This window comes from Monopterus albus, unplaced genomic scaffold (genome assembly GCF_001952655.1).
Source record: "Monopterus albus unplaced genomic scaffold, M_albus_1.0 scaffold136.1, whole genome shotgun sequence".
NCBI lineage: Eukaryota > Metazoa > Chordata > Actinopteri > Synbranchiformes > Synbranchidae > Monopterus > Monopterus albus.
This window is the reverse complement of record NW_018128016.1, coordinates 806,442-825,933: the sequence shown is the minus strand read 5'-3', so window position 1 is coordinate 825,933 and position 19,492 is coordinate 806,442. Positions and strand designations below refer to the sequence as shown.

Below are 19,492 nucleotides of genomic sequence, written 5' to 3'. Positions count from 1 at the left end.
ATCAGTCAGTGTAGCTTGAACAACAATCTCGCTCAAAACAGGACGTTATTCATGAGATTATTCACCAAAATGCCACCCGACTAAGAGTGGAAACAAGCACCATTAGTCAAGAGAAAGAGAATGGCCAGCCTCTGGCTACTGAGGCCATCCATTAAACGGAGAGCTGGACCTTGATCCTCCCATGCAGCCATATCAAGTCACCCTGCTAAACGTCTGCAGGCTCCAAAAAAAGTATTCTGTAAAACAACAAAAAGGAGGAAGCTTCCAAACCTCTTTCAGACATGGTACCCATGAATTTGCAGGTTACATGTAGCCATACCGGTGTTCTAGACATAGACCTGCTGCACGCAAAATTCCCAGCAAGACTTTGTTCATAGCAGACCTAGCTGGGTACGCAATATCCAACAGCACATGAGACAGACACAAAACACAGTTTAGCCTATTATTTATCTATCCATCCCTCTTGAACCTGGAACTTTCTTGCTGTGGGGTGACACTGCACCGCTGTGCTGCCCACCTACTATTTATCTTGTTAGCAATTTCCTCCTCTCCACAAACAATAAGCAGTTCTTTGATTTCCACATTGGACCAATTTCCAGCCATTCTGCATTAGCTCACACTGCTAAATCATATCTTCTCTGTACCAGATCAAAATAAACGTTGTACAAGCTACCGCCAGCTGAAGAGAGAAGTGGTCGAGCAAGCTGGAGAGTGAATCAAGAGGTGGAGTGGCCTTAGCAAGACCAAACCTGCCCTTATTACAGTTTGACCACTTCAATTCAGACATGTAGCCAGTTAGCACATAGCCAGCTACATTACCAGGTAAAACTGCAGGTAACAGTTGTTCAGACATGATGCTTAGAGGTGAAGCGCCATAGAAATTACTGGGTAGGGGTGCTGGTCTGAAAGGGACCTATGACTTCTAAAGAATCTATAGTAATAACAAGCATCTGCAAAATGTCTATCAAAAGAGTCTGTCTGTGAAAAGAGTTCGATTAATGTAGAAACCTAAACATGACTAAGCAGGAGATGATTGATGGTTGTTAATAAAAAAACAGTCATAATAACCTTAGAATTCCATTATGCTTTTTCAAGCAGGGATAATAAAACATCAGTCCCACTGGGTAACCCATTTTAAATACAGAACCAACAGTGTCGAGCATAATTTCCATGTACATTATTTCACCTATGTTATGAGCAAAACAGCTGGTAAATGGGCTCCAGAAATACATTTTTTAATCAAAAGAAATGACCATTAGTAGAAAAGCTGCAATATTATGAAAGCACTTCCAGATTCTAAAGGCTGTAGTGACTACTATTGATGAACAACCTTATCATCTCGCTTGCAGATGGTCCTTTTTTGCTATGGGGCTGTAAAAAAGTGCCTTTTCTTCTCTTGGTACGGTAAAAAGCAAGGCATGAAAATTCACTTGAACAGAGACAACAGCTGTGACCCAAGTCAAAACTCCAGGCAGATTTGGACTGGCAGCTCTGTGTTTGGAGGGGCAATATGACCTGGTGTTGATGTTAAAGCTGGTGACATGGATGATGTGGCCACACAGTGTGTCCACAGGTCACAGGGCTGCCAGGCGTCACGGCCAGTCACAGAAGGTTGGGGAGTGGCCGAGGCTACGCAGCTGTGACTGGCTGAAGCCCAGGGGCAGCCTCCAATGATATCACAAGTCCCAGCGCTGCAGAACTCTGATCCCACAATGAAAGAGCGAGAGCACGACAGGAATGATCAAGAGAGTGTGAAAGAACAATGGAGATGAACTACAATGAACCTGAAGGTTGCAGAGGGAGACAGGCGTGTACAGCAACAGGAAAAATGGGGAGAGAATAAAAGTGATTGATGTGTGGAGCTTGTAAAGGGGGAGCACAGGAAAGAGACAGAAAGCCAGGAAGTCATGTTTTTATCTTACAGCTTCACTGTGATCGCCCTTCTGAGAAGTCATCCACTCTTCCTGGCTTGAAGGAGCGTGACAAGCTCAAAAAAATATTTAAAAAATGAAAAAAATTGTATGACTCAGCTTCCACTGCAGTGCAATGCAATGTAATTTATCAGCACACTGTGCTTGCTGTGCTCAGATACTTTACAGTGTTAATGGGTAATTCTACTGTTTACCAGATGGCCACAATAGATGAAAAATGATTTACTGAGTTGGAAAGTCCCGCCTCATTGTGCTGTAAAACTCTGTATTGTGGCACTTGCTATGCTTTCAGACCTATTAATCTATTACTCCAAACAGTCTTCATGTGTCTCCCTGGTACCTGATGACAGCTGAAGAACCAGGTCTTTCCCTCAACAGTTGGTTGAGACCAACTGAATGCAAGCATGCAACTGTTTGCAAATATATTCACCACATCTACTTTATTAATATGTGATTATTAATATGCCACTGTGTTTACATTTTGTTGTGCCTTCAAGTGGCCAAAATAAGATATGTTAATGCTGGTTTAACTGGGACTGCGCTGGGTTAATTTCAGAGTCGAACACAAGGTTGAAAGTTAATATATCAGTGATGCTGCTTTTCTGCTTTTATACACAAGCACTTGTGGGTGAAGGACAACACAGAGGCACAAATCCCCATCACAGAAGATGTCAAGCCTCTGGAGTTCCACTTTTACAATAATGTTAAGCTGCTGGCATTTCTCTGATTAAACCTTTGTTGAGAGTGCAAAGGTGAATAGTTTGTGGAAGATGTGTATGAGGGTGCATCTGTTGTGTGTAGTCTATGTGTGAGACAGAAAAGGGCTGATGAACAGAGAGGGCTTCCATGAGTCAGCCAGGCCGCAGCTCGTCTTGCCATTCCCAGGCGACTTGCACTGGCGTTAACTTGTAATAACAGTCAGCTGCCTAGCCTCTCCTCCCTCACTCACTCACTGCTGAGGGGGTTAACGTGACCTGCAGGCCACCGAATATCACCCAGTCACAATGTTCTGACATCCCTGCGCCGGCCCAGATGGTCACCATATGTCCACGTACCACGTACAGCGAGCGGGGAACATGAGCACAGACAGGGGCCAGGAATGTGGTGTGCGGTTTACTCATGTGCCCCTCTGGTGTTTATTATGGGTCTGTCTAATGAAGCATCTGTAGCGACATCTGATATTACAGTATATGCAAATAACAGTAGAGCAAACAGTGGTAGGCTCCTTACTGCAAAAACAGAAACAGCTGTTATTCTCGTCCTAAATGTTTGGTTACACCTACAAAAGACTTCATCCTGTCATACCCTGAAAAATCTGGACAAATCAGTTCTCTGTACTGTAAAAGCTCATCATTTATTAAAATAAATGTTTTTGTCAAACAAACAAGGGGGAAACTTTGCAGTCACACTTATTTAATAGAGTAAGAAATACATTATCATTGGATATGGATATGATTTGGTTATTAATGTTTACAGTAGCAGCAACTGAGTTGCCCAGTGCTGGAAAAATGTGATTAATAAAAATAATTCATGAGAAATTTTGATAATCTATAGAGAGTATAAGTCTGTTATTGAGCAGTAATAGCAAACATTTTCTGTTTTTTGGTTCCAGTTTCTCAAGTGTGAGAAAAACAACAGCAAAACAGGTGTTACTAATAACATTAACACCGGCTCCATTCTGAATCAAGCGTCCCAGAAAGCCATCACAGTGTGACAGGCAGCTAATGTGCACAGCACTGCAACCCTGGACTGAATTTGAACATCATTAATTTTAGCATTTGCACCTGTGACATGTCAAAATGTCATCAGTGAAAATGGCGTAATAATCAACTGATTAATCTGTTTGACATAGCAAACACATGCACTAATGCGTGTTCACCCGTGCAAACACACCTAAAGGTAGAAGGGATCTAAAGGCATTTCTGCCTTCTAGCCAGTGCGTTGCAGCTGCAAACACCAATAAATGCTTGAGCGCTGTAGCACACAGCATATCAAGTTGGCAAGAGAGAGAGAGAGAAAGGAACAACACATGCACATGTCCAGCATGTCTTACAAAGGCGCAAAGAGCAAAGAAAGGGTTAACTGTTTCAGACAGATAACAGCAAGTCTAAATGTGATTTTTAAAAAACAAACATATTTAACAATAAAGTAAACAGGTGCAAAATGTTCAATAAGGACTTCAGAGTCAGGAAAGAGACTCTGTCTGTATCAAAGGGACAGGAAAAAGCACGTCTCAGTGCACGAACATGAGCCGGCTGCATTTATTGCAATTACCGTCTCAGTGACAGTGATTCTAACAGCTTCACAGGACCAAGAGACACCAGCACCTGAGGAAAAGTCTCAGTTGGCAGCAGGTCTGATCATGTCTGCCACACACAAATTCACCGGTGCACAAAACATATGTGTTCGCACATGAACGTGGGAAAGCAGTTTTCCTTCAGGATGCTATTTCAGCATCACGGCATGTGACTGAAACCAACTAGACGCCCGAGAGAATAGTTTTTCATGACAATATCTTGAAGACAATCGGACTCCATCTGATAACTAACTTCATTTAGCTTTTATTAATTACATTTAGATTGCTGATTTCACACTCTGTCTGCACAGCAAACCAATCAGTGTCAGACCGAACTGATTCATTAATCATACACTGAAACAAAAGCAAGCTCATTACCATCTCATGGGCATGTTTGCATTTTAATTTAAAGTTTTTCCCATTTTAATTTTAAATTGAGTGTAAAAGACATAATAAACCAAACTACCTTCCTAAAGAAGTACTCCCCTATGAGTAGAAGTACCACCTCTAACTGCATGCTCTAAAATATACTTAAAGTACTCCAGTAAGAAAACAATGTATTTTAAACACTATATGATTTGTTAACATGAATGTGCAATTCTAGCCCACATTTGTTCAAAAACTTTCAAAAGGTAAAAAATATGACAAAGCAAAATGTAAAAAATGAATTAAAAGAATAAGGGCCCAAGATCTGTTACTACATAGTGACTTGGCGTGGAACAAAAACAGCCCAGCTGCTAAAGGTGGTGCCAATTTTATCCACTTTATGTTCCCTGCGGCGCTGTCGCTCTGCTTCCTGTTGTCAAGTATTGTTGTTTTTATTTTTGGTGACATTTTTTTTCTGTCACTTTACATATGACTTAGCGTTGTACCTTCTCGGGCTATTTGCTGGATGTGAACTGCTTACATGTTAATAAAAACATTTGACTGATACTGTATGAGGCACATCCCCTGAGCTCTTGTATCACAAAGCAGAACTGCTTGCTTGTGGGGACTGGGGGAGCATGGTGGAGCAGTGATTAGCACTGCTGCCTCACAGCCAGAGAGTTCTGTGTGCGGAGTATGTATGTTCTCCCTGTCCCCGCGTGGGTTCTCTCTTGGTGCTCCAGCTTCCTCCCACAGTCCAAAGACATGCAGCTTAGGTTGACTGGTGACTGTAAATTACCCGTAGGAGTGAGTGTGTGTGGTTGTTTGTCTATGTGCCAGCCCTGTGATAGACTGGCGACCTGTCCAGGGTGCACCCCGCCTCCAGCTCCCCCACAACTCTCTTCAGGATAAGCAGTATTGATAATGGATTGATGAATGTTCTGTCTGGTGGTTCATTCATCATTTATTGTTTGATAACATTTAGTAATAAAAATCTGAATCTGCAAAGTAACTAAGACTGTCAAATAAATGTAGTGACAAAAAGTACAATATTTCCCTAAAATGTAGTGGAATAAAAGTAACAAAATGGAAATACTTCATTAAAGTACAAGTACTTCAAAATTATAGAAGTACTGTACTTCAGTAAATGTACAGTACTTAATACTTTGCCTAAATAAAATAACAAAATAAAATGAAATATGAACAATGGAATCACAGAAGGTTAATGTGCTCAGAATTTATGTAAACCTCCAAAATATCAAAAGAGCAAGTGAAAGTGATTCACACTCATTATACTTTTCAACTGTTGAAAAATAATTAGGCTAAAGTAAGATATTGTGATTTAATTCCTGACAAAATGACAACTGGATATGTATACTCTGCAGAGAGACATCCCCGCCTGTGGGTTTTCTGCAAGTCTCCGTTAACAAATCATCTAAGCCACAGCAGCACCCTCCGCTCCATTACTCGTTATGGCTGATGTGTATTCAGAGACTCAGGTGTGGTCATGTTATTACACCTCACTTCCCTCAGCGAGAAGCACAGTGATATTGCTAAAGGTTTTCGACAGTTGCTGTGCTCCATTTTCCAAGTTCAATTATGTTCAATTATTCTCAACGGGAGCTCCCAGATGCTGCAGCTTCTGGGGTTTGTATCGCTGCTCTGGAGTGCGTGTTTGAGTTGTGAACCTTTGCGTCATGTAACTGTCAGAATATGTGATGTTAGCATATATTATAAGCTGTCATTAGATCCCTTCCTCAGTACCAGTGACTTTTATTGCATGTGTTTCAACTGCTGGATTTTTTTTCTGAACTTAACCAAGAGTAAACTTAATAAAACGTGAATCATTCTTCAGGTACTGAGCAGATGTTTTGAAAGGGATGTGAAGCAACTGAGGGAGTAAACTACTTTAAGTAACTTTTGACTTTTACATTTTCAGGGACACATTGATTGGACTTGATGTTTACAACATTAAACTTACAAATTTACAAAACAGCCTTGGGCCGAATCTCTGTATACATCTCAAAAGTAGCAACAGTGAGCAGCAAGATGCTCATTTATTGATATGAAACTACCAATTCTTACTGCAAGGTTGAATTTCTGTTGGATAAACTTTAATAAACTTTAAACTGACTCAGGCAGAGCAGTAAGATAGCACATCTGTTCTTCATTGTGACACGTCAGTTGCAGGGATCTGGGATGTCGTAGCCCCTGGTCTCCTCTCCTCAAGTTCCTCTTAACACCTTCTAAGAGTGACACCAACAGCCAAGTGAAACTAGACAACCATAGCAACTGGCTGCCACAGTGTTGAGCTCTGGTGGTGTAATTATGACTCAGGAAGGCTGAAGTGTGTCTGGACCATCCACCTACAACCTCTCACTGGAGGTGAATTAGCCTGAACATGCTCTCATCGGCGGAGGGAGGTGGCACAACCAGGAAGGTTTGGGAATTTAGCAAAAGAAGAAAAAAATACTTCTTGTGTGTATCATATGTCAGATTACCAAAGTAGATGAATAAGACGATGATCTGGTGTAAATATTGTGCTTTGAAATCTGAAATTAGACTGTACCAGCTCCCTGTTTCTCCTGGCAGCTGCCCTTGCGTGACTCTGCAGTGCTGACACACTACTCGTGGTCTGTTTGAAAGGAGATAAATCCTTGATGTGTGGCAGAAGGAGGAGAGATGAGGAGCTTAGTGTCAGGCTCTGATGGAGCTGCCAGAGAGCGGCTCTTCATGAACATGACGGGAAGAGCAGAGCAACATGGTCACGATGCGCTGAGGCTAATGACGCTCCTACACGCCTCACTCTCAGAGCAGAGTATCAGGTTTGTGCTAAAACATTTGTCTTTGACCTTTCTTTCTTGGAAAATGCAGCATTATGCAGTAACTCCAGGGCTCAGCAATAATTCAATATTATCATTTCAACTTTAAAGCTGCACTAATCAGCATTTTACTTTAACAGTGACTCAAATAACTGTGGTTAATAGGGTTAACGGCGTCACTTGTAGCCAGAATATCAACACTGCAGTTCCCCTGAGCTCTACTGAGGATTTTTACCTCTTTCAATTTCATTGTTTGTTTGTTTTCTGGCCTGGACATTTTGGAACTAATGGGAGATTATCTGAACAGGAGAAAAATCTGCAATGGAGAGAAACACAGTTCAGTAGTCCCACAGTATTATAATTATATTTTGATAACCATAATACTTCCAGTAAATAAATTAGAGACCAATGTATTATTTTACTCAGACAGCAGAAATATGTCTATAGTGTTCTCAACATGTAGGATAATGAGATGAATGGCAGAACAGAAAAGCACGGGTGCCACAACTCTGACCGCCTCATGAGGAAGTTTCTCTGTTGTCTGCAGCAGGCGTGCAGAAACAACTCTGCGGTAAGATTAGTCAAAAGGACCCAGAAGGCAGCGACGAGCTGTCAGGCACTCTGCTGACAGCAGACTGGTGACGGGTGGTGCTGACTCGTCGAGAGGCCAGGGGCCAGTCAAGAACCTAGGTCAGAGCTCCAGCTGGTGTCACATCAAGGCACTGTCTTCATCTGCCACTTACTGTTACCGCTGTGCAGCCCAGGGGAATTGTAGGTGACAGGGAATGCTGTCAGCTGCGACTCTGCAGCCTGGTGGACTTTTGACCTCTGCTGTCACCTTTTAACAGAGGTGTCAGGTGAGGAAGAGCTCTATTATATCCCACATCTGACATATTCTTCTGAAACAATGCCACAAGTTAAACGAACAGAAGGCAGAGGGTCACAGATCTCCCCAGGACCACAGACTACCCTCCTGCTGATTTTTCAGTGTCCTGCTGCTTTCAGCCTGGATTAGTCTGCTGGCATTACCACAAAATGAGACAATTACTGTGCAGAAATGGCAGATCGTGACTGCACAGTAGCAGGTGCGTCGGCTGTCAACCGTGGAATTTCTAAATTGACAAAGAGAAAACAATCAGAAAAGGTCACCGTGACTTCATTTGTCTTCATCTGTGACTGTGTTTGAATACTGTTTCTGTTCATTGCTGGGGGCGGAGCTTTGCTAAAGAGGACATAAGGAAAGACAGATGGATGAAACAGCTGGTAATATGATTTCAGTGTAATACTTGCATGCATTTATTTAGTAACGCAGCCTATAAATTCAATGCAGATATAAACTGATCAGTTTATCTCTTTGCTAATCAACATATCAGTAATCTGTTCTTTACGAGCAACAGTCAAAACACTGTAAATGTTAGCTGCAGTCCTACATGTAGCCCTATGCATCAGTTTTGGCTGTGACCCATTCTCCTAAAGTGGTTGATCAAAAGAGATCTTAAGGGTGAGGCCAAAAACAACAATTCTGTTCCTGGACTAACAGGGTAAAAGCTCCAATAGGAAGTATTTTTGCTGTGAAGATTTCCTTCTAAATGTGCATGGATCCAATCAGCCCAAATTACCTCAGATGCTATAAATTAGCTCAATTTGCCCAAATCTATTTCTGGTGTGGTGTAATCACTGATGCAAAATTTCAAACAGCAACCTGCAATGAAACCTAAACACAGCGCTGCTTTTCACCTTACATAGCCTTTCAAGCTTAAAAAAAGAAAAACAGTTCTTCAGTTTCACTTGACACCACAAAAGTGCAAAGATTATTTGATCTGAGGCAGAACTCATGACCAAAGCTGTACAGATGTGCCACTTCTCTGTCTGAGGAGACATCAAGTCAAGCTTCATGAGTGACAGCTGCGACTGACAGGTAGGCCTCACAGGCTATTCGGTTTGCAGGCAGGTCTGAGATCAGACTGACCTGCCTGCCCACATTTCCTGCTATGGCATCAGCACCCGCCAGCCATCCTGACAAAAACAGTCTGGTTTATACATGAACTCCTGCATGAATTAAACATGCAGACAACTCCAGTAACTCTGAGCACGCGCATTCTGAAACACAAACAAGCCGAGCCACACAAAGGCAACTGTGAAGCAAAAATAAAAAGTAAACCTGTCACTCCACCCACGCATGATGCAGCCCCCCGTGGGTCAGCTCCAACGTAAATGAGAAATGGTAAAAAAACTCAGCTTGATGTACAGTACACTGACGAGCCAGGAGGCAACTCTGCAGCATGAGGACAGCTGAATATGTGCATCAGATCTATAATTATTCCAGTGTATGGGGGCGACATGTCTGCTGATTAAAATTCATAACTCTGACCTGTAGATGTGAAGCACCCCTGGCAAATCAGTGCATGCTACAATGCTGTAGTGAAAATAATCAATCCCTTACGTTTCGTTAAACAGATAACCAAAACACATGGACGGTGCTGCCTTGATACTGTAGCTTCACTGAGGGAAAACAACACAATATTCATATAGCATGTAACAGCAAAGGAAGATATATAAAGGAGGAGAGTAAACTACGCCTACATTGCATCATACGGTAAATAATCTCCAGAAGGAAATTCAGAAAGCATTGTTTTACGTTTCTATCTGCATAATAATTGACATATGTTTAATGCTTCTTAATCTTGAGTTCGCATCATTAATCTAAGAGGTGGAATACAGAAAGGCAAAACTGAGTTTGGGTGATGTTATCATGACTGATAAGCTAGCAATTTTAGTGACCCAGTTCTGAGCAGAAACTCCCTCATCACTTTTCTTTTTCAACCGTATCCTGCACCATATGGCAGGCAGCCCGGCTCAGTGGGAGTGGAAGTGGGAGTTTGGGGCAGCCAAGAAAAGGATAAGCCTCAGTCTGCCAGTGCATTTCTCATATTATAACTGCAGAGAGAGGAAATTCCTTCACACACTAAATATTATTTTAAAATCCACTGATTTGTGACCCAGCCACAGGTAAAAGCCCCTTGTCTTCCCCCCACGAGTGCCTTCTACCATGAGAGTGACGCAATAGGAGGAATCTCTAAAGTCACACTTTCCCTGCTGCATCCTCTGCAAACCCACCTCCGTCGACCGGCAGGGCTGTTGCCTAGTTACCTGGCTCTGCACAAGTGCAGTGAAGCATCGTGGGCCAAAGTGGGGACCACTTCACTACCCACACCTACTGCGTTGCCACGAGGGAGAGAAGAAGCGTGTGAAGTGATGTTCTTCTAACAGGAAATACAAGTGAAAGGAAAACAGGAAATGTCAGGAAACACACACAGTCAAACAGTATGCACACAACCTGTAGGGTATCAGTACACCATGAGAAATGAACTGATGTTAATGAGCCATGCTTCTTGATTTAGTAGCACATCAAATAAAACTCTTTAGACATGCATCAAAACTTGGGCTGCGGCTAACAATTATTGTCCAAATAAATCTGCAGACAATTTAATCCATATAATGTCAAAAAAGTCTATCCCAATTTTTTGGAGTCCAAGGTAACCATCTATGTTTCCCTCACTTGCGTCTTTTCCTTGCACTGTTTTCCCATGTAGGATGCATGGAAAAGATGCAAGGACAAACTGCCAGAAGAGAGGAGCAGAGGAAACATGTTTTAACTGACATGATATGTCCTTTCCTCCAATGCCTAATGTGAAGCATCCAGTCACAAACTGATTTCCAATAAAGGGGCGTGTTGATCTGTAACAGACTTCAGCAAAGGATGCACTCGTGTATCCTCAGTTATAGCTCCTCCAGGCAGCCTCCTCGCTCCTCAGAGCAGAAATAAGAATGTTGGGACGCCCATCTTGGTGTACTGGAACAACTATCAGGTTGAGGACAGAGGAACAATAAAATAACAGAATTGGGCTTCACCTAATGTCTTGTTTTGTCCAACCAACAGCCCAAACTGTAAACATAATAAAGTGGAAATCAGAGACAAGTAGGAAGCTGGTAGCAACAACACAAAAGGATCATAAGAGCGACAATACCACTCAAAGTCAATAAATGATCATACTAAATTGTGCTTGATCCTGCTCAAATTGCATTTAAATCTGGACACTACACATTTAGGTTAATAACACACCCAAGATGCTCTGTGGTCGTTTGGAAGCCTGAGTGCAGCATGACAACAGCTTTGTCTGTAATACAGCAGATAAAGAAGAAAATCCATCACCGTCTGCCTTCACCGCATTTTCTCTTTCTCTCAAAATGCCAACTTTTCTACCTGAGCCAAGCGCAGAAACCCTTTTGTTGCAATATTTTACCTTTTTAGTTTGACTCTCTGATGTTTCCTCTCAGTAGACTCTTCAGTTCCAGTCAAAGATTTATAGCGACTTTATTACAACTTCACTGTTTGCTAACTTGGTCCTGTTTTTTTTAAAAAGTGATGCTATGTCAGTCTTGTGTCGTTGGCTTGTTTCCACTGCTCCCACGTGGCCAACAGGGCAGTTAATGCAGGTTTAAAGAACTGTGACCAAGATATTTACTCTTTCCTTTTTGGCATCTTTCTACTGCTGTCTCTTGCAGCCAAAACAAGCATTGATACTAATGTATCACTGATCAGCTAAACTAACAGTATACTGTGGGTAGAGCTCAGGTTTCACACACCCTGGGAGAAAGCCCAAACTCATAAAAGTCAGAGGAGTGAAAAGTGCAGTTTCATCAGCTGGGTGCAGAAAGTTATTGTCTGACACATGTAGTTAAGTGAATGACCTGCAGCCATTCAGGATCTCTGTGGGGAATCCAATCCAACAAACACCGCGCTGAGTGGGATTGCTATTAATAACAACCCTGGCAAATGATGCATGCGGCACTTTATTAGATCCAACGTGACCTCACCGGAGGGAGATTTCAATCCCACCACGCTGTTACTCCAATCTCTTGTCTTTATAAGCCCTGGTGTACAGTATTACCTCCTGTCTCTCATTCTTAAACAGAGCCCCTCGCTGTGATCATTTTCACAAACAGATGCAGCTCTCTTTGTTTCTGTTAGCTTCATCAACATGAAATCTTTCTATTGCTCTGAACATGATTCCAAACATGACATGTAGCCAATGTGACCAAAGATTTATGGTTCTTTTCAAATAAATAAGGAAGACTGTTACTGTAGATGACCTGATTAGCATATACATGAAAATGTAGATTTAGCTCTTATAATAATATGTCTTGTCTCCATTAAATACGTCCATCAGACAATTATCCAGCTTGCTCCCAGACTGTCAAGATTTGGACATAATGACCATAATCAATCACTAAATTTAAAAGTAATGAGTCCTATTAATATTTATACTTCAGCAGAACCAGGTACAGCATAATAACTGCCACTGTCACTCTCAAAAAAGTTGGTTGGAAGCCATAAAGAACTTCAGTAAGAGTGCACCAAGTTTTATATATCTTAAGTCAACAAACAAAACAAAATGGTCATTTGATCTGTATTGATCTGTGCATTGTTTCCTGTCAGTCTGACAATAACAACTTAGAGGAACATGGCTGTGGGATAGTTTGACACTTATTAGCTTTCTTACCAAGAGTGGTATGAGAAGATTAAATATGAATCTACAGCTTAGCTTAGCATAAAGAGAAGGAGTGGGAATCTGCTGGTTTGGCTCTACTCAAAGGTACCAGCATCCACCTACAAGCTCCAAAACAAGGAGCCAGGCTCTCAGGTTCCCTCTGTGTCCAGCCTTTGTGCGACGCTAACCAGCTGCATGACCTACGTAATAATGTACACAGACATGCCAGTTGTATCAGTTTTACAAATATACCTTATAGAGTATCTCCTATTCTACCTCAGTTTCTGCTGTTGGGACCAATTTTTCCCTCGTGTATCGGTAAAGTATCGGTATCTGCGAGATCGACTTGGGTTTTTCTTGGTGTCAGATCGGAAAGGAGGGAAGGGAAATAATCTGTATCACACATTACTAATTTCAGCTGACCGGGAAGTTGCAGTGCTGGCTAGGAGCAGATACATTTTTACATTGTTTGAAGAGCTATGTTCTGTTGAAAATGATTAATTCTGTAAAATGACTTACATGTAGAGTAACTGGGGAATTTTCTGCTGTTCATTTTCATGGATGTAGCTGTTTCTCTGGGCTGTAAAAGTGACTTAATGTATCTATTCCTATTCTTAATTCTGTATACAGAGCTCTGATAGGTTTGCTTTTCTAACCATCATTGAGCACAAATCCAGACCTTTTTGAAAAGCTTAAGAAAATCAGATGTGGGCAGTAATTCAGAGGTTTCGGCTCAGTTACTTTTGGAATTGACCATGAGATTTTGAAAAAAAAAAGATTTGTTTGTTTCATGGTATCTGTTGTTGTTTTCTTGTATTCCTGTTCCTATTTCTTTTTGCTCTTTGTTTATTTTTAATCAGTTTTAAATCTACTTATTCATTTATGTTGAGTGTGATAAAATCCTACCTTATACTTTCTTTTGTATGCTGTGTCCTTTTTCATTTAATATGTTTCACTTGTAAGTGGGGTGTTTTTTTAATTAATAAAATGAATATTATTATTTAGTAATATTAATCAAGGTTGAAGTGTTTTTACTTCAGATGTATTACCATTAAGTAGGAAATATTTAATGCTGGTAAGAGACCAAGAGGAATTTTCAGTGAATGACAAAGGCAAACATTCGGTGGACATGGGGAAAATGATGCTGCTGTGGATCGGCTCAGTCTACATTGATTTGCAGGTCCCTCTGAACCCTGGGATTTGACGAGACCCAGGGAAGACCTCCATCAATCATCCAAACTTATCAAGGTAGCAGTTTATTCTTTCTTGGCTAATATAAAGGTGCCCTTTGGCAGCCACCTCTGCAGCACCATCCAGCTTTTCACTCTGTTTTTTGCTTCTTTTATGGTGGCTCCAAGATGAAAAAAGTCTCCAAAGAATCAAAACTGATGACTTATTGTATTCACTCTAATTCCACAAGATGTGGAGCGCTAATAAACGAGCCTGGCAGAGCTTTGTGCTTCTATTACTGAAGGCAAGGTTTGAGTCAGCTTTCACTGCTGCAACTGGAGAAACCGACTCCCACTTTGATACTTTTCATGCTATAGGTATACACCGATGAGGCTGCAAAATAAATGATTTGATTTGAAAGTAAATCAGGACAGCTTAGATGAGCTGAAAGGAACAATTTGGGATAATCTCCCTTTCACTGCAGAGCCAGAATATCCTTTATTTCCAAGGCCTTGCTTTCTCTTTGACTCTAAAGGGATGTTATTGCAATGCGTGTGCAGGGAACTCACTTTTGCTGTCATTTACTGAGCGTTTCTATTCAATCCTTAAATCCATGCGTCATTTGACTTTAGTAAGGTCAAATGAAGTAAAGTCAGTAAATTCAGGAAATGTTGCATGATGTCTCTTTTTTGTAATATTCGCTGATTCCTTTGTAACCAGGGAAATAAAGCAAGTTTCTCTCTTTCTGCAGAATCACTACTGAGTGAAGTGGTCCAGGAAATCTGGTTGTTTCCCTCTGCCTGCTTTCGACACATTGGCCTAGAGCCAGAAATATAAATATATTACCTTCTGACTACTGTGATAACAACACATCAGTACATCAAAGCGGTTACATTTTTACACCCTGCCTCCATCTATCCTTTACAGACCTCCAGGCTACTTTCCTCTATTGTTATTTATTCATAATACCAAAAGCCTCTGTAGATGTGTATCATCACACAGCTTGGAGGGGACAACTTCAAAGTTGCGTGGCGGATTAAGATGTTGCATGGGTGGCGATGTAAACTCAAGCATACTCAAAGTGACAAAGTAATTGGACACTTACGAGGCTGCTATCACCAGCCTTCTGAACTCTTCAGAGTATTTAGTGACAAAAGTGTAAAGCCTAAAGAGCATCTGCAATCTGGCAGCAGCTTTGCCAAAACCTTCCAAAGCCAAACCAAGGATAAATAATAGCAGGCAACTGATTGCAGTGAATTTTTGGAGAAAATGCTGCTTTGTAGTTTCCTGACCGGCTGTGAGAAGCTTCTCCATTTCCTTGCACTGTGTCTGTCACTAGCACACTCAAAAACCACCTTTATTTATTGGGCTATTACACACCATCTGCTTTGAGTATAAAGTACTTCATTTTGTCACTTTTCCATTGTGCTTAGAATTAGTGTGTAGTGTGGATGTGGGACTACTAACTGTATAAAAAAACTGGACAAACCAACCATGACATCATCCACTGGTTTTCTGAAAAGCGGTTTTGAAGCTCAAGCCTGGCTGCCACCATATTGGTAGCGCTTCACTCTGCCTGCTATGTCTAATCCAAAATTGGGCAAAGCTGCGGAGTGTGAGAGGAGCTAGCTAGACATCTAGCGGCCAGCCACTTACGGTGGGACCCTCCAACTGGTCACTCAGACTGGTTAGGCCCCTAATTATGCTAAACTTTTAGTTTCAATATAATTTAAACGGGTGAGTTATTAAAAATAATTCACCCCCTGTACAGTTATCGTGGAAAAGGAAATTAACTATAGGGACAAGAACTGTTTTTTGTACCAGGCTGTAAAGATGTTCATTTCTGCTGTAGAATGAATTCACATGGGAGTCTATGGGGATTGACGTCCTTTTGGAGCTGGTCTCAAGCTGCCATTGGAGGAACTGCAGGTTTTCACACTTCTGCACTGGCTTCATTGCTCAGCCTCAAAGGTTGCTGCTTGTGTGGGACATATATTTTTGTTATATTTGGGCAACATATACAAGCATACAGTAATAAATAAGCCAGATATAACCAAATACACATGTATAACAATCCAAATGTTACACATAAGAAGCTTAGCACTAATTTCTAATTTCAACAGACCTGACTTTATACTTTTCAGAATGATTTATGCTAAACCCCAGGCACTTTCCGACCCACAAAACACACCACCTTGTACTAAAATTAGCCCATGATGACTCTCCTGAGAGCTTCCCATTAGACAAAACAGAAAGGAGGAGAAGCTTTGCACTCTGAGTACAGCAGGAAGGCTGGTGGATTCTAGTGAAACTAATGAACTAAATTCAAACACAACATAAAAATGACAGTGCTGCTGAAGAACTCATTGTAAAATCATCTGGAATGGTGAAAAGAACAGTGCAGCATAAAGCTGCCAGCAAGGACAACATCCACTGCTGCCAATTAAAAGTGAAATGCGATCAGGCTCAACAGTAACATAGTGTAGCAAAGTTTTTGTAATGCCAGTTGCAGAGAGGACTCCTCAGTCGGTGTCCAAAGCAACACGGCTTCCACTGTATTTCTTCTGCAATCTTTGACTGAAATATTTGTTTTTGACTTAAGATCACACACTATACCACTCCATGCACTGAAGGACTGCACATCCTTGTATGCACACTGTGTTTTTCCTTCAAGTGCACTGGGTGAGTCCAGATTATGTAATGCTATCCAATTATGGAGCTAGGTCAGCTGGAGTACATATAAGGCAGCTCTCCTCTCAGGGTGCAGTCATTATTTTGGCTTATTTTGTTACTCTGAGTGTCTTGGCGGCCGAATGCGGCTGGCACAAGTGGAACTTCCAGCTGCAGCAGTGGACAGGGAGGCTGGCTGTCTGGAGTTGTGTGCCTGACCTCACCACAGGGTCAGTATAAGATACACATATATGACCTGTGAATGTACAGCAAGGAAGCCAAGGACATGGCTTTGGAGAGGGGCAAATGTGTTGCAACTAATGTAAAGGTGCAGCTAAGCTTGTCTCCAACACGCAGACCGTACACACAAACAATCACAACTCAGTCCAAATTGATGGCACCAACATGATAATGGGTACCTATGCATACCATAGAAGACACCCAACACAAGCAGTTATTTGTCATATTATTACTGTTTACACCTAAAATATAGTATGACTGCAAACTGGTGCAATCTGCTCAAGCTCTTTTTGAACTCACCTGTCACTGCTTGTTACTGGTTGTTAATAATCTGTGTATCCTTTGCAGTTTTCAATGGAACATGTATCTCATTTTGTACAATTACCTTTAAATTTGTGACAGTTTTAGGGTAAAAAAAAAAATTCACCAACACTGCATCATTACTGGGAGTGAGGTTGACCCAGCGTTGCATCAGTGTTATGGTGCTCTAAAAAAAAATGCCCGGATCTTCCCATTTCTAGCTTCTCAATTGTAAAGATGTCTTTTCTTTGTCTTATGTGGAAGTAAATTGTTTGTGTATCGATTTGTTTGTTGACTATTTTAAGTCATTTTTCAATAAAAATCTCAAAAATAATCTGAATCCTGCCTTTCAAATATGATAATTTGCTGTTTTTCTCTTTTTCATACAGTATAGAAATTAAATATCTTTGGTTTTCAGACACAATTTGAGGACATTGACCTTAGTAAACTATGATGATGTGATAAACAAAATAATTGATATTCATTGTAAAGCTAATTAATAATGACAACAATCCCTGGTTGCATTCCTATATGGATTTCCCTAAAAAGAATCAGGCAAACTGTTCATCATGGACGACAGTAGATGCCTTTAAAAAACTCATTCCTTGTTTTCTGGACTTTGCTGACATATTCTGACTTCCAAACACAGACCCTGCTTATTTTTTGAGTTGCTTTTCTTATTGAGGTCAGAGAGCCTTGGTGAAAAACAAAAAGCCCTATTAAAGTTGCTGTAGGCTGCTCACGAGATAAATTTACTGTCAGTGAATCGCCTGATTATTCACAGAAACACACAGTAAATTTCCCCAGAAATGCCGGTGAGAGCTGCGGACAGGAACATCCTTTAATGAGCCACCAATTCTCTCAATCTCATCCACAGCATAAATTCTCCATTTTGTCAAATGTGACCTGAGTAATAAGGCTGTTTGTTGTTCATCTGAATAAGGTGCTGAAGTGTTTCTCCACCACCTGCTGTCCAACACACCCTGCTGACATTAAAGTAGAGGCTGCACTCATCTATACTGTAGATGTCTACAGTGCACACCCACTCAGACTGGTTTTAAATTATAATGTTCACACGTTGCTTCTTGGCTGGAAACTCCAAGCAGGAAATGAAAACAAATGGTGACATTCTTGGAGAATAAATATTTCACTTTTGCATCTTTATTCCAAAAGGATCTTATCCTGCATCTTCCACTCCAGTACTAAATCCACTGCTGTTACTGATCTGACCCTACATACCCCGAACGGGTGGAGACTCTACATAACTCCCACACGTGCATGAATGAAAGTGCAGCTATAAAACAAACCACTCAAATAACACTGATCATTGTATTTTGGTGTAAAAAACAAGGGGTCTGTGTTTTCAGATTATTATTGGTGGCTATTATTCAGGCTGGAGGAGAAGAAGCAGCGAGTGACAGAATTATTTGCATGTTAACTCATCTACGTAAGCGAACTAGTGGTTTTGTCCACATTAGAGTTTTCAGACAATCAGGAGACGATATTATTTTTCAGATACAGATCTTTCCCTGCAGGGAGTGGATTTTCTAACAATGAATCTAGTGTTTGGAAGATGAAAGAAACGCAGGGTTTGGCTGCTTCACAGATCTCATTTCATCCTGATCAATTTTCCAAAGCATATATTTTAATCCTCCAAACGCTGTGCTATTTCGATTTGCTGGCGTTCTGGTTAATAGCAGTGCACAGCGTACAGAACACCAAGAAACTTAAGGTTTGCTGTTTGTTTGTGTTTCATGAGAATAAAATATAATCTATTGTTTCAGCATCATAACTCCCTCAATGGGCTGTTTGTATAGTATTTATCTGGCAGGTAACAGTTTCAGGAACATTACCTGAAACCTGTTCTATTGATCCAAACCCTAATTTCCTCCCATAATTGTTAATAAGGCTGTGAGCATTCTGTTGTCATGCCTGGCTTCCTAATAGTAACAGTAGCTGCTTATACATAAAAAGGAGCACCTTCAATATTTCTCCCAAAAATGAGAAAATAATTTAACGGGAATTACATTTTGGGTCATATTTACATAATTATGGAAAGACTGCTCACCAGATCTGGGTACATGGTCTACTGGGGCAACAAACACAAGAAATCAAATCATCAGACAGGTTCAAAACAAGCCATAT

General features: G+C 41.0%; 1 protein-coding gene across 4 annotated transcripts in view; it reads right to left on the bottom strand.

The window, feature by feature from the left end:
* The window catches only part of LOC109967819 (ankyrin repeat and BTB/POZ domain-containing protein BTBD11-A), a 158,927-nt gene that overhangs the window by 73,343 nt on the left and 66,092 nt on the right, over positions 1–19,492 (bottom strand). The window lies entirely within an intron of this gene.